The sequence below is a fragment of the Cupressus sempervirens genome, chromosome 3 (assembly GCF_028749045.1).
Source record: "Cupressus sempervirens isolate cs-2001-9-10 chromosome 3, ASM2874904v1, whole genome shotgun sequence".
NCBI lineage: Eukaryota > Viridiplantae > Streptophyta > Pinopsida > Cupressales > Cupressaceae > Cupressus > Cupressus sempervirens.
This window is the reverse complement of record NC_143120.1, coordinates 225810873-225826861: the sequence shown is the minus strand read 5'-3', so window position 1 is coordinate 225826861 and position 15989 is coordinate 225810873. Positions and strand designations below refer to the sequence as shown.

The window sequence follows — 15989 nt, the reverse complement described above, 5'->3', positions numbered from 1 at the left end:
ACAAAAGGGTAATGACTCAATATTTGTGGTGGTTGATAGGTTCTCCAAAATGACACATTTCGTTCCATGCCACAAAACTCATGATGTCGTTCATATTGCAGACTTGTTTTTTAGAGAGGTGGTAAGACTACATGGTCTCCCAAGGAGTATAGTTTCTGACAGAGTTACTAAATTTGTGGGTTATTTCTAGAGAACATTGTGGAAGAAGTTGAGAATGGACTTGAAGTTCAACTCTACACATCACCCATAGATTGACGAACAGACAGAAGTGGTAAAAAGAAGTTTGGGCAATTTGCTAAGATGTTTAGTTGGGGATAAGCCCAAGGGATGGGATTTTATTTTACCACAAGCGGAATTTGCTTATAATAACTCTATAAATAGGAGTACTAGTAGATCAACATTCCAAATTGTATATGGAAGTAGCCTAAGGACTACACCAAAATTGAGGAAGATGGAGCAAGGGGAGTGGACAAGTGCTGAAGTAGAAGAATTTGTTGAACATATCAAGCATCTACATGAGGAGGTCTAGGCACATATTACCAAGATGAATCAACAGTATAAAGCTAGAGCTAATCAAAGGAGAAGACATAGGGAGTTCCAAGTAGGGGATCTAGTAATGGTAGACTTGAGAAAGGAAAGATTTCCAATAGGTACTTACAACAAGCTGAAGATGAAGAAATTTGGCCCCATGCAAAATTTTGAAGAAACATGACTCAAGAAATGCAAATGAGGTGGAGTTGCCAGATAGAATTCACATTTCTCCTATCTTCAACATTGTAGACTTAACAGAGTATCATGATGATGGTGCAGATGAGGGGTTGATGCTAGAGCCATGTCCAATTCCTACTTCTAAGAAGGAGGAGATAGAAGAGATTCTAGATAGTCATGTGGGCAGAGTACCAGAAATAGGAAGTATGAAGAGTACCTAGTTAAGTGGAAAGGATGGTCAATAGAGGACTCAACTTGGATATCAGTACGTGAGGTTTCTCATTTGGGTTTTCCTCTACCATCCATAAACTGATAGGGTCACTTTTCAATATACCCTGGGTGTTTGATGCAAGAGCATCCAGAGGTATAAGGGCAATCCTATGTCACCCAAAAAAAATACTTGGACATAGTTTCTATTTCATGTGTTTTCATTTCTAGATACCCATTTGGGTCAAATAAAGGTTCCAACTCTCACCGTTCCTCTATTAGTGTCTTGGGTTAAAGTTTTAAAGCACCTTGGGATACATGTAAATGCCAGAAAAATAGGACTATGTAATTGAGCCATAATTATGGTGAGTTAGAAGGTGTAAATTGGAGGGATGATTTTAATTGTAATTTAGAACATTCCAAAAAATGAATAAGGTCAAAAGGCCCCATGGTTAGAAAGTTATTGCAGTTTTTAAGTTTCTAGAGACCTCCAAAGAATGCTTCAAAGTCAGGTTTGAGGCACTAAATGACCTTGTACGAGGCCAAAAAATGGGGGACAAGTGACGCTGGTCCATAAGGCTATAGAGCACTCTAAGAGCTTTCTAGAAATGTAAACGGTTCATCAATTGAAGCTACAGTTCAAAACTTATGCCTCTCGAAAGTTTGGTTACCGTTTTTGGATTCTTCTAATTTTGTGCTGACCTCTAATATGACTTCTGGAGCCTTCTATTTTCTCGGTGGATGCTAACTAGAACTTTCTAGAATGCATTCCTAATCCTTAACCCTTTGGAGTCTATTTAAGAACATTTTTGGCATTGTAAAAGGCAGTTCAGAGTGGAGTTTGAAAGAAGGTACTCGAAGAAGAAATTATCTCCAGATTTATACTATTTTAAGCCCATAGGGCATATTTTGGAGTCTAATTTCTTTGCACTAAGTATATTGGCATATTTTCATAGTTAATAAAGTTTTTCCTTTCTTGTTGTGTCCATTCTATACTTAGGTTGTGTCTCCATCAATATCACACTTATGTATGTATGTATGTATGTATGTATAGGTTTAACCAACTGAAGCTACCAAACATTAACACTATGAATCATTGCATTGTATTCTACTTCAAATGATTTTCAATTAGTTGTATATATAGATAGTGGTTTTGCAAGGAATATTGAAGATAGACAGAGCACATCTAGATATACATTTCATCTTGAGACAGGTGTTGTAGCCTAGACATCAAAGAAGCAACATGTAGTAACTCTCCCATTAGTTGAAACAAAGTATGTAGCGAGAACAACAACAATATGTCAAGCAAGTATAGATGCGAAGGATTTTGAAAGACTTAATGCAAGCTCAAGATGGCCCTACTACAATCTATTTGATAACAAGTCTACTATTGCACTTTCAAAGAACCATGTGTTTCACAAGAGGACAAATCACATTGATACAAGGTATCACTTCATAAGAGAGTTGGTTAGTAATAGAGAAATTAATCTACAACATTGAAAATTAGAGAAGCAACTTGCAGATATCTTCACCAAGGCTTTAACACAAAAACAATTTGAGATTTTGAGGGAAGCTTTAGGAATTGTAAATATTAATGAGTTTTATAATAGTAGATAGTAGAATTTCATGGGAAGTGTTAGAAATATTAATTCTACTTGAATTAATTTTCTCATTTAGAGTGTTTTTTAGTGGTGAATATTCATAATTTTGCAAATTTTAGAATTATTTTGGTAGTAATTTGGCTAATAATTTAATATTTAATTCAACCTAAATCGCCACATTTTTAATAAATTTAGTTCTAAAATATTTTAAATTGCTCAATAATTTATTTTATTAAAAAATTTAAACTCAAAGATTCATCACAATACTTGATACACGATTAGATTTCATATTATACTTTATTGAAGAAATTAGAATTAACTCACCAATAATTATCATAATTATTAGTTACTTTAGGTATTTATTACCAATATTTACTTTTCACTATTAATTTAAAATATAATGTAATTATCCCTATGATTTCCATAATTTCCATAATTTCAATGAGCTAAAACATGTTCAACTTTGATTTGTAATATTCCATGACATTAGGAACTTCCTATTATTATTATTATTGAGATTTGCCAATATTTTTTACTAAAAAGTTATGATTCGAAAATAATTGTCAAATAATGTTTAAAATAATAAAATTGAGAGATTGATAAAAATAATTTGGTTTTTCAGAATAATGGAAGATTCATCAATAATTTATATCTTTTTATAGGGGTTTTCTTAAAGTTACCCTGGGAATCAATCTCATTTCTGTTATTAGATGTTTTTAGATTTTTAGGTTTAAGTATTTTGGTTGTGTCAGTTGCGGTACTTTCTAGAACTATGTAGATATTTTTCTTATCTGCTAATGTTAGATATTTTTAGAATATTGTACACTTGTCTTGTCTATAGGAGAGGCACTATGTATTCATTTGAACAATAAGAATAAATGAAGTACAATTTTTTTTTCGTGCCGCAATATATTGTATTTAGTATTTACATTTTATCCATAAAAAAAAAAAACTTCATTTGGATTATTTTCTATATAAATAGACATACTAGTGAAGTGAAGTGCATTTTGGAAACTTTTATGGATGAATATCTGAGTCAATGGAAAGGTTTTGTTACTTTATATCTAACCTGAAACATTTACCTTAGTTGGCAGCTGTATGGCTATGGCGTATGTCAGTTTGGCCTCAAAAGACAACTTCTTGAGTCTGGAAATCCTCTTTGTACCATGACAGTATTGAAGATGATCTTCATAGTGGACCATTGGAAGTCAAATTATCCAAAAACCTAGTTTATTACCCCACGTAGATTTTGATGGGATCTTCATGTTCCTATCCAGATCCTGACAAATTTTTAATGTTAGGCTTTCAACAAAATTGCCATATTGTTTTGCATAGGAGTAAAGTATGAGTGTCTGCCTTATATTACTACCTCATATTTACGTTAAGTACGATATTCTGCCTCATATTTACTAAAACCACTGCTCACAGTCTTGAATTATTTTGTTTCATTGCGTTATTGGGGGAAAATATATCTTCAGCTTGATCTCCAACTGGGGAAAAAAGTTGCGAGTTAGAATCAGCTTTTAGACAACATGGATGTACTTATGTCAAGAGAAAAACTTATATTTAAATAATATGAGTTTTGAAAAAAATAATTAAATATTAAAATATCATTTGTAATATATATAATTGATTAATAGTTTTTAGTAATATAGATATTTGATGATGTATTTTTAAAATTTTAATTTTAAGTGCTCAACTACAAATCCTCTGCCATAGTATTTGTCAAAACTTTATGACACTTATTCAATAAAGATCTTAAAGCATCTTAATTAAATACATGTACCCAATATATCTATGAACTCCATGCTAGTCAATTGCTACGCATACATCTATGTACCCAATATATCTTGATTTTCAAAGTATTGTAATCGGAACAAGGAATTTTACTCTGCTAGGGTTTTCTTGCTACATGCGAACTTTCAATTTTTTTTGTTTACGGCCCTTCGCTTGCACTCCCCTTCTGTCAGCACTTGTCATACCGCATTTACTACAGGAGTTTTAGGTTAGGATATAATGGCTCTGGCCAACAATGAACCAGTTGTTTCTGGTATTCACGCTGCTGCTTCAGACTGCCATGGCACCGCCACCGAACAAACTCCCGCGCAAGTTTGTCCTGAAGGTCTTCCATGAGGTAATCCTGATATTGTTCTTCCTTTGCAAAAATTTGATGCTGCATGTGACTGGTTAGAACAACATACCTTGATAGGGTATTTTGTTGGTAGGACTCCCGTTGAATCTATGCTCAGAGAATGGGTCAACAAAAGCTGGACTCCTCATGGAGTCCACCTTAACACTGTGCAAAACCTTACCAAAGGTTTTTTTTATTTCACTTTGCTAACCCATCGCAAGCAGACGTGGTTTTTACCAACGACCCTTGGTATGTGTGTTCCTCTCTGCTTGTTTTTCAGAAATGGTCCTGAGACTTCTCTGTCTCGGATGATAAAAATCTTAGGGTTCCTATTTGGGTCAAATTCCCAGGTCTACCCTTGCCCTGCTGGCCTTTTATTGAGTCTATTTCCCAAGCCCTTGGCAAAGTTGTTACCAAGGAGCTAGAGAAATTTTTTAATGCTCGCCCTCAGTGGTGTGTTTGCATTGAAGTTGATCTTTCTAAAGATCTCAAGGATTCTGTGGAAATCTAGATTGGTGCTCAAAACTTCTCACAGAAGGTGCTTTACTTGAACCTACCTAACACCTGTTATAGGTGCCAGTCTACAGAACACAAGATCAGGGATTGCCCTTTGGCTATGCCTAGGGTCAAACCCTAGCCTAAAGCGACACCTGTCAAACAGGTCGAAGGAAAAAAAGAAGAATGGGTTACTGTTGGGTGCAAGGGCAAGCCTGCCTTGAATCCTTTGGCCCCCAAGCCATCCTATGTAGCAGTTATCGCGATTCCTCTTGCTTCCACTGAAGTGTCAGGGCCTGCTAGCATGGAGACGCCAGCGGCTCCCATTACACTTGTTTCAATTTCATAGTTTTCAAACCCTGCTGGTTCGCAGGGGATTAAGGTGGCCGCCAGGGCCTCATCCTTGGCTGGGGCTCATTCTCCTCTTGTTGTCTCTTCCATAGTACCACCAGCAACAAGGCATTCTCACAGTCCTCTTGGACATGCAGAGATATTAGGGGTAAAATGGCAAGCTGTAAGTTCAGAGAATTTCCCGTCTGACTTTCACCTAGTTTCTACCTTTTTGCAGAATAGCTACTCCTCTCTGGAGGACGAGGATGATATGGAAGAGTTCTCATGAACTTCCTCTCTTGGAATGTTTGAGGTCTTACAGACCTCCCCAAAAAGTACTATGTTCGGGATACCCGTCATAGACTTGGGAGTTTAGATTTTCTTTGCTTGCAAGAAGTTAAGATTTCTGGTTTCATGCTTTCTGCTACATGCCGCATCATTTGGCAAGATAGCGTCATGTTTTCTTCTCACCATGAAGCTGGCCAAGGTGGTGTAGTTACTCTCCTATCACCTCACCTTCATTCTACTATTATTTCAGACGGTTCTGACCCCACACACCATATTATTTGGCTTTTGCTTTCCATTAACAATCATTCTTTTGGAGTTATTAATATTTATGCCTCCAATGATTCTGTGGAAAGGGCACAAATGTGGGTATGGCTTGCTAACAACTTACCACTAGCTACTTGGGTCCTGTGTGGGGACTTCAATATGGTTGAAGTGGCCTCTGACAAAGATGGCATTCTGCCTTTTCGTTGGACAGCTGGGGAAAGAGAAGCCTAGTTTTACATGCGTCATAAATTGGGCCTTTTTGATTCCAATACTAGTCGCCGTCATGATAGTGGGGCCTGGCACACTTGGTCCAATTTTTGAGCCAATCCTGACCGCATATTGAAACGTCTTGATCATGCTATGATCTCGACACAATTTTTTTTTTACTTTTCTGAAGATCGTGATCTACCTATCATTCCCCTGACAGATATGACGTTGTCAGACCACTATCCCATTTATTTTGGCATTTTTTGGCAAACAGTTGTCCCCAAAGTTTCCAAGTCTCAATTCTTCCTCAACATGTCTATGTTGTTGCATGCTTCCACCATCTCCCACATACAATGTGTCTAGAATTTGGAACCACGCCCACATTTCCATCGAGGTTGGATTCAATGGTGGAATGACGCCATTACCAGAATGGCTCACTTTTTGTGCATCTATGAGCATCAGCTGGCAATTTTTAGAAAACGGTCTTATGAAGGCAACACCCTTGCCCTCAAAAAAGCCTCTGAAGCTCTCACCTTCAACCCCTTTGATGTGGATCTTCAAATTTATCTTGCCAAGCTTTGCCATGAAAAGCAAATTGCTGATAACTATGCTGCCTGAGGTGCTCAAATCAAAGCCCATCTCCACTGGTTGGAGGTTGGCGACAAAGCCTCAAAGGTGTTCTTCCAGGCTCTCTGAGCCTATCATACCAATGTTGGGATTAAAAGATAAAATAGGGAACTGATATTCTTTCCAGTCTGCCTGACATCCTGCAAGATTTTGTTCTTCACTATGAGAATGTCTTTGCTTCACAGGGCCATTCGGTTGCTCAGGAGGATGCTCTCAGAAAGTGTATTACCGTTACTCCAAACTGCCTCACAGTTGAGCAACGCGCTTTCTGTGAGCAACTTCTTTCCCTCCAAGACCTTAAAGAGGCAGTTTACTCTAGGGCGGATGAAAAATCCCCTGGGTGTGATGGATTTCCTTGTGAATTTTACAAACATCTTTGGGAGCAAATTGGTCCTTATCTGCACAAAGTCTATCTTGAAGCATACCATTCTAAAAGATTAGGAGCGATCATAAATAAAGGAAATATTAAATTTATACCTAAATCTGGTGATCCTGAGGACATCTGCAACTGGTGGCCCATCACCCTCCTGAATGTGTCTTATAAGATCATTGCTAAGGTGCTCTCTCTCAAAATTCCCCATATGCTTCCTCTAATTGTGCGGCCTGAACAAACTGGCTTCATCAAACCCAGGTATATTCTTGACAACATCATTGCTATCTGGGAAGGTATGGAATGGGCTCGTAAGTCCAAGCAGCAGGCTATCTTTTTAAAGATAGATTTTGCTAAAGCCTATGATTGCATTGAATGGCCTTTCATTTTGGCTATGCTTCAAGCTCTGGGTTTTGGTCCCAATTTTCTTCAGTCCGTGGAGATGCTCTTTGGTGACATTAATGCTTGCATCACCATCAATAATTCACAATCTAAAGCTTTTGGACTTTTTTCGTTCCATCAGACAAGGTTGTCCGCTAGCTCCAGCACTTTATGTCCTTGCTGCTAAAGGTTTTGGTTGTTTACTTGCTCACTTTGTGTCTTCAAGATTGGTCCGTGGCATTTCCTTGCCTGATTCTTCCTCCCAGTTAGTCAATGGTCATTTTGCTAATGATTCTTTTCTTACTCTTCTTGAAGATGAAGAAAACATCAAAAATGCTTTAAATTGTTTGGACACTTTTTGTCAAGCCTCTGGCTCTGCCATTCAATGGCCTAAAATGCTCTGCTACCAACAGTCTTTTTTGCCAGCTCCAACTTGGTTCAGCAAATTCCAATGGAAATGGGTTACTCATGGAGAAATCTTCTACTTTCTTGGCATTCCCTTTGCTTTCTAGGCTTCCCCTGTGGAACTTTGGAATGTTGTGCTTAAAAAGATTAGCAAAAAGCTTGATTATTGGATCACTAAGCTACTTTCTCTTGCTGGTAAATTCCAAATTTGTTCTAAGATTTTGGCTGCCACCCATGTGTATTATTCTTCTTGTTGGGCTCCCTTCAAAGCTTCCTATCTCAAATTAGAACATTTTCTCAGAGATTTTCTTTGGGCCTCTGGTTCTGACCATCATGGTTTTCACAGAGTTGCTTGAGATTGATGTTGTCTCCCAAGGGAATCTGGGGATCTCGGCCTGCTTTCCACTTGAAAGTAGGGCCTTGTCCTCTATGCTAAATGGATTGTTAGAGCTATTTCTAGAGATGAAGCTTGGAAAATTCTTGTTAGGCATTGCATCTCTTCAGGCTTTCCTGTTAACAGACCGGTGTGGAAGGGGATTGGTTTTCATACCCTTCTCACTATGTGTGAACTAGTGGTCATACATGGCTCTTTTTTTATTAAGAGCATCTAAAAATCTTGGGAAGCTATTAAACCTTGGCTTCATTGGGCTGGTGATGAGTTTCGCAATGGGCTGTCCTTAAATCAACAGAACATTTGGTGGTCTCCCCCGTTTGCCTTCTAGGGTACTCCTCTTGCCAAGACTCAAGGTGCCAGTGCTCTGTGGTTCTTTAAACGTGGTATCTGCACTACCAAGGAAATTTTTTCAAGAGTCACCATGAATTTTAGGTCATGGGAGGATATGCAAGTTCAATACCGCCTTGTTCGTGCCGATCACCAGACTTATCACCTTCTGTTGTCTTCCATCCCTGTGCACTTACTTCATAAAGTGGGGATTCAGTCTGTTCATCCATGGTGGTATGATTGGAAGTGGTTTCCTGCCACTCCATTTACCAATTAGAAGCCCAATATGGGATACAGATGGCTTTCGCCCCACCTTACGATGGTGGACACGCTTAATCAACAGTGGCATTTGCATTCTTCGCTTTCTCAATGGAGAAAATGGTTCAACACCATTTGGAGTGCCATTACAGAACCTAAGATTGCACACTTTGCTTGGTGCCTTGCCTTCCAAGGTCTTCCCCTGGGGCCTCGGCTCAAGCACATTGGAGTTCTTGATCCCAGATGCCCCTTCTGTGGCCAACCTGAGTCCTTTTTGCATATTTTTTGGTTTTGCAAGCGTGTGCAGAATTATTGGCACTGGATTCATGATTTTTTCAAGCCTTTTAGGCCCGAACCTTTTTCATGGCACATGATCCTGCTGGGTGATTCCCCCAGATTTCCTCAAAAATTCTCCCAGATTTGGCATACTTTCAGGATGGAAATTTTATTTTCTCTGTGGATAGATAGGAATGCAGTTTTATTCACTCACAATTTTTTGGATGTTAACATTGCAATATACACTAAGGCATGCATTTGTAACAATTTCATTATGCAAATACAGGTGCAAGCTAATAAAGTTGCCCTGGAGGTTGCACACTTATAGGAATTATTAAATCATTGGGGCAATGCTCCTTGCACCATTGATAGAGTGCCTTCGGATGCCTCCGCCAATGCCTCCTTGTCTCGTGGTCGTCGTTCCTGATGCTAGTCCTTTGGCCGCCATTCACACACACCGTGCTCCTAGGGTCCCCGCCACTGCTCTCCCAACTGTGGTCATGGCGGTTGGAGGCGCCGCTCCACTTCCCCACCATGTGGTGGTTCTGGCTGGTCCCCGGCTCCCCCCCCCCAAGGCAGGCTTCTAGCCGGTCTTTGACTCCTCCCCCTGGACGAGCACACTCTAGCAAGTTTCCTCGGTTGGCCTTGGCAATTTCTCCTCTACGACCAGATAAAAAGGATGCGGAGACTGCGACTACCCCAGACCTTGCTGATGCTACTGACGGCTAGACTATTCGCAGTCCACCTCACAATCCCACTGATGCGTGGGGATTTCCAGATAAAGATGATCCTCCTCCCTCTACTGGTACTACCTTGGCAGCCTGAGGTTGTTAAAAGTTTTTTTTTTTTTGATGAATAGTTTATAGTTTCTGGCTGAGGCCATGTTGTTAATTCCGGCTTCGGCCATTTGAACTCATTTGCGGGGTGATCCTGTATCCCCGACCCCTTTTTTGTGAATTGTAATCTTAGTAAATTTTATTAATTGAAAAGGACTATTCATCAAAAAAAAAAAATTGCTACGCATACCATTTTGATGTCTGCCCATATAACGTACAAGTCCAATAAAAAGTGCTCCCATAATGACCTCATTCAATGTCTACCACCAAAATTAGTGTATGCTCGGGATCATCGTATCCCAGAGAATTGAACATCTGACAAACCCAACTCTATGACAATCAATCTGCCATAAAATGGTAAGAAAAACTTTAACTACCCCATTCACTTCCTTTTTAACCAAACTGATATCATCCATGTTCAGAGTCACGTAAGCTAGCCACTTTGAACAAATAGGGGCTTTGTCTTATCATGTTTCCATAGCAGAGTGATTTCCATCCAATTGAAATCTAGATAAATTGTTCTATTAAGTTGAAAGCTAGTGTTGATGAAAGGATTAAGAATGAACTACAATTCTTTTGTTAAAAAATAATAATAATAACAATTAGTTACAAAACAATTATAATAGAAAAAATGAACTAAAATACTAAAAACCTAAAACCATACAAGCGAGAAACAACAAACCTCAAGTACAAAAATGAATGTAATGCAATGTGCAACAATCATATTGTAGGCAATTTGCAAAAAGCCTTTGGGTTTTTGGTTAACCACTGTAAGTTGTGGAATGGTTGGTGGGACTTGAGAATCATTAGCTTTGTTTGTGGAATTGAGAATTAGGGATAGCATTAAGAGACAATCTCCCTAAGGTGTATCTTGGCCTCCTCCAAACCATTACCATAATCATGAGTATTTTCCTTAGAAACATGTTTACCTTCTTCCAGTGAGTAACCGTTGGTTGTCTTCATTTTCTTTCCCTGCAGATGCTTAAATGTTTAGCAAGTGGAAAATATAAAGAAGATAGCTTGTTTAAGTAGAGGAAAGGATACAATATTAGATTATATTTTGATAGTTATAATGTTCTATTTCTTATATTATATTACTCATAGTTATGATATTAAAGTTGTTAGTAGTGATTATATATGTATGTATACACATTTATGTGTGTATATATGTATGTATGTATGTATGTATGTATGTATGTGTATACACACACATATATATACATATACATTGTACTTTATAAGTTTACATTTGTAAAATATACACGTGGTAATAAAAAATTTAATAAATCGTATGGTAACATATTGACATATCATTAAAATATTATTTGAGTTCAACAATTAGTGAAATTTTATTTTATCATCACAATTCATGAGGTAACTTAACACTGTAAAATGCTCAAAGACTAAATTTTCTTCTCCACATAATGAAATGTCAACATTAAATTACCAAATACAAAAAACAAAATGAAATAACCAAGAATATTAGCATCGCTCAAGATTAATGAAATTCAAGTTGGTTTAATTATGAAACAAATAATTTCAAGAAGAAAAATTTTCTTAGGAATATATGACTAACACACTTTTCATGTGATTGTTTGGTCCTCAAATAATTATACTTATGTTTATTAAATTATAAGAAATAAAAGTATTCTTTGCTAAATATAAGTTATTGGTCATGCTTTGAAATGTTGTCCAAATTCAGTTGATTTTATTATTATAAGATGTATACTCTCTTTGGCTACTTTTAATATATAAATACATTTATCATTTTCTACAGATTTATAAAAATATATATGTTTTCATCAAAAAAGGGCATGAGGTCAGTCCTTGAAGTTACACCTAAAGAAAGAAACATAAGTAAAATGTCGAAATCCCAATAAGAAATGAGATAAAAATAATAATAAAATTTAAAAAAAAATAAACGTAGGAAAATGGGGTTTCTAGTCATTTTATTTTCTCCATCAATTAGTGGGGTCCAAGGTGGTGTTAGGAATGGACTACTCGTCATCATTAGGTACTTTTCCTCTTGTCTTTATCTTCTTTACACACAAGTGGAATCTCTATAGAGAATACGAGCCAAAAATAGGAGTTTGGTTATCCATTACCATTTCTTAGTGACAACATAGTGAATCCCACCACCAAAAGATGGCTTTGAAGGAGGTAGAGAGATTTCATAATATTAGAAGCACAAAGTGGGGATCGATTGCAAGAAGAATTATTTTCCAAGGAGTACTTGGTGATAGTGCAACAATATTATTAGAAATACAAGTTGTTGTAAAATGTGAAATATAAATGTTAATAGAACTTTGAGAAATTTAACAATGTCGTATCTTTCCATAAAGAATGATAAATCTCCATCCTAAAAGAATCCTAGATTAGCGCATACATAAAAGAGATGTGGGAACAACCCACTAAAAAAATAAAATGATCGAAAATATGTTTTATACAAAATGAGACAATAGTCATTTATCCAACTCCATAGGTGTTGAGGACAATGAAAAAACTAGAAGAGGTGTTTGAAAGAATCTAGTTGCTTTTAAGATGATGAGGGTCCAAAATACACATATACCAACAGTGAAAACCCATAGTAAACTGTCAAAATGAATTCACTAGGTTAAATGGTTAAGTTTAGGATCGACAATAGCCAACCAAATGTTGGGGCACCATCGTTTCTTGACTACAAATATGATTGAAGATTCAAAGAAGACACCATGAGAGGGTTTAGGGAAAATAAATGGCACCTCAAATTTTTCTTATAATTATAGAAATTCATGTTGGGAGAGAAATGCTAGTCCTTCAATGACAATATAAATACCAATACTATGTGGTATGATGAAAGTTAAAGAAGACATGGAAATTTGAATATCTCGTGATGTCTATATAAAATTGGATATCTTCCAAAGAAAAGAGATTTATAGTACATAACAGACCAACATTATTATATACCAAGGTAGACTAATATTATTATGTACTTGTTTAAATAGTATGAAAGTGACTTGTAATAAATTGGCTATTAATTATTTTTCAAGCTATTGATGACCACCTCATTTTATTTTTTTATCATTAGAAAGGAAAATGAAATTAGATTGCTAGAGCATTACTCTTTATAATTTATTTGCATATTCATAAAAGTGCCTTTGCAATATGTCAAATTTTTATTTTTAAAATTTTCATAATGTTTTTAATGATATTGGACATTCTTATATGTATAAAAGAAAAAAAAATTGAGTTCATTTGAAATTCACCTCTATCTACAATAAAAGGTTTTTCAAATATTTTATCAAATTTTATTTGTAAAAAGGAAATACTTTTTAATAAAAAATATATTTTCAATTCTTTTTCATTTTAAATGACCAATTCTCTCAAATTTTAGTTTTTTCTACTTAAATTTGAATTGGTTTACTATCTTGCATTACTAGCTTTACCAAATTCTACCTCTATATTGTCTTTATTAACACTATGAAGATTCTCTTCAAGATGCATTATTGTTGTCCCTTTTAACCATTCTTACATTTTTAATATAAATGGTTTATTAGGTGGTTGTCTTGGAAATGTTGAACAAAAAGGGTTATAAGTGGACAATTTAATTTTTTAAATCATCACGAGGAATATCAATGGAGTGATTGATTTCTCATTTTGGGGAGTTGTCTTAGGCTTCTAAAATATAAGGCAATATATTATGCTTGATTGACAACTTTTCTTTCATGTTTGCAAATAAGTACAAGATTTTCGGTGCTCTTAGTACATTTTATGAAATATGTCTAATTATATCTTTGATGTGTGTAAGTGTTATTAAATGCACCATACTGAGCTTTCGTATCATATTGATAGGGTTTCTCAACATAAGTCATGATAATCCATGGTAGCCACATCACATACGACATCATCAATGAATTTGGAACCAGATGCAAAAACATAGTGTAAGTATTTGTGATCTACAAAGATGAATCATTATCCTTCCACCCAATTGAATTTGGATGAGGATGTAGATTCATTGACAAATGAAGTTTATGCAAAGTAAACTTTGCAATTAATTTTTTTTATGAGCCATTATTGGTGATACAATATACATAAATATCATTTATCAAATGATCACGAGTGATACATAAATTGTCACATTCACCTAAGATTTTTTTTTTAAAGTATAAATCGTGTGATGACACATAGACATATCAATAAAATAAATATTTGAAGCACAATTATTAACTTCAAACTTGTTTTGGTATCATAATTGATGACGTCAAATTGATGCCTTAGAATGCTCAAATGCTATATAATTTCCTTTACATAGATAAATGTAAAAATTGAATTACCATAATTTATACAAATTATAAAATGAAATAGCTAAGAAAATTAGCATCTCTCAAGACTAATGAAATTCAAGTTGGTTTAATTATGAAGCAGATACATTCAAGGCTTGAGAAATTTTCTTGGAAATATAAGATCTAACACACTCTACATATGATTTTTTGATCCTCTAAAAACCATACAATATTTATTGAATTTTAAGAAATAAAATAGTTTCTTTACTAAATACACTAATAGATCATCCTTTCAAAGATTCACCAATTTTATTTGAGTTTTTGTTCTTAAGAAAAATAAATAAATTAAAATATATATATATATATATATATATATATATATAGTGGCTACTTTTGAATATACATGTTTCAATTTCTATAAATTTATAAAAACATATACACTTTCACCAAAATAGGACACAAGGACACTCATTAGAATTACACAAAATACTTGGAAAGAAAGAAAACATAAGTAAAATGTTGAAAGCCTGAAAAGAAAAGAAAAATAATAATAAAGCTTCCTAAGTTGTGGATAAACACTAGAGGGAGGCTAAGGGGGTTTCTAGTCATTTGGTTTTCACCATGAATCTATGGGGTCCAATGCAATGTTGGGAATGGACTAACCCTTATCAATGGCAACTTCACCCTCCTCTTTAACTTTATCATCTTTGCACACAAATGGAATCTCTAGAGCCAATCCAAGGAGCTAGATAGAGGAGTTTGGTTACCCGATACCTTCTTTAATCACAACCTAATGAATTCCACTATGAAAAGATGGATTTAGAGGAGCTAGAGAACATTCACAATGTTAGTGACACAAAGTATGGATAGATTGCAGGAAGAATTATTTTCCAAGGGGTACTTGGCCATAGTGTAATGGGTATGGTCTAGAGATCAAGAAGCTCTTGGTGGTGGAGCACCTCTAATCCCACATTATTGACTTAATCATTGGTCCAAAAGCATAAAATTGTTAGAAATACAAGTTGTAGTAAAATGTGAAATGTAAGTTTCAATATGACTTTGAGAAATTATAACATCTTATAATACCCAAGCATATATTTGGGGACCATTATTTCCATAAAAATAGGGGTGACTGCAAATACTGGTAGTGTTGAAGACTTGAAGAAGAAACCATGAGAAAGTTTATAGAAAGTAAATGGCAGGTCAAATGCATCTTATAATTATAGAAAGTTATGTTAAGAGAGAAATTCTAGTACTTCAACAAACATTGAACAATATAAATACCAATGCTATGTAGCATAATAAAAGGTAGAGAAGAAATAACCATTTCAATATCTCTTGATGTCTCTATGAGAGCTTAAATTGGGTTGTGATAGCTTCCCAAAAGAAGAGATTCATAGTAGATCCAGAGAAATAGTCACAAAGGGTACAAGTATTATATTTTGAAATCACAAGAAATAAGAAATAAGAAAATGGATGAGAGGAATCCCTTGAATTTGAATAAGAATACACTTCTACATAATATATTGATTGCTAAAAAATATGATTTGAAGAAGCCGAGTTAGACCACCAAAGCTAGGGCTTGACAAAAAGGGACAATATGCACATTTAATATTACACAA

The 15989-nt window shown here is 35.5% G+C and overlaps 1 pseudogene; it reads right to left on the bottom strand.

The window, feature by feature from the left end:
• Positions 1-3718, bottom strand: part of LOC149565649 (wax ester synthase/diacylglycerol acyltransferase 7-like) — a 39818-nt pseudogene extending 36100 nt beyond the window's left edge.
• Positions 3719-15989: the final 12271 nt, after the last annotated feature.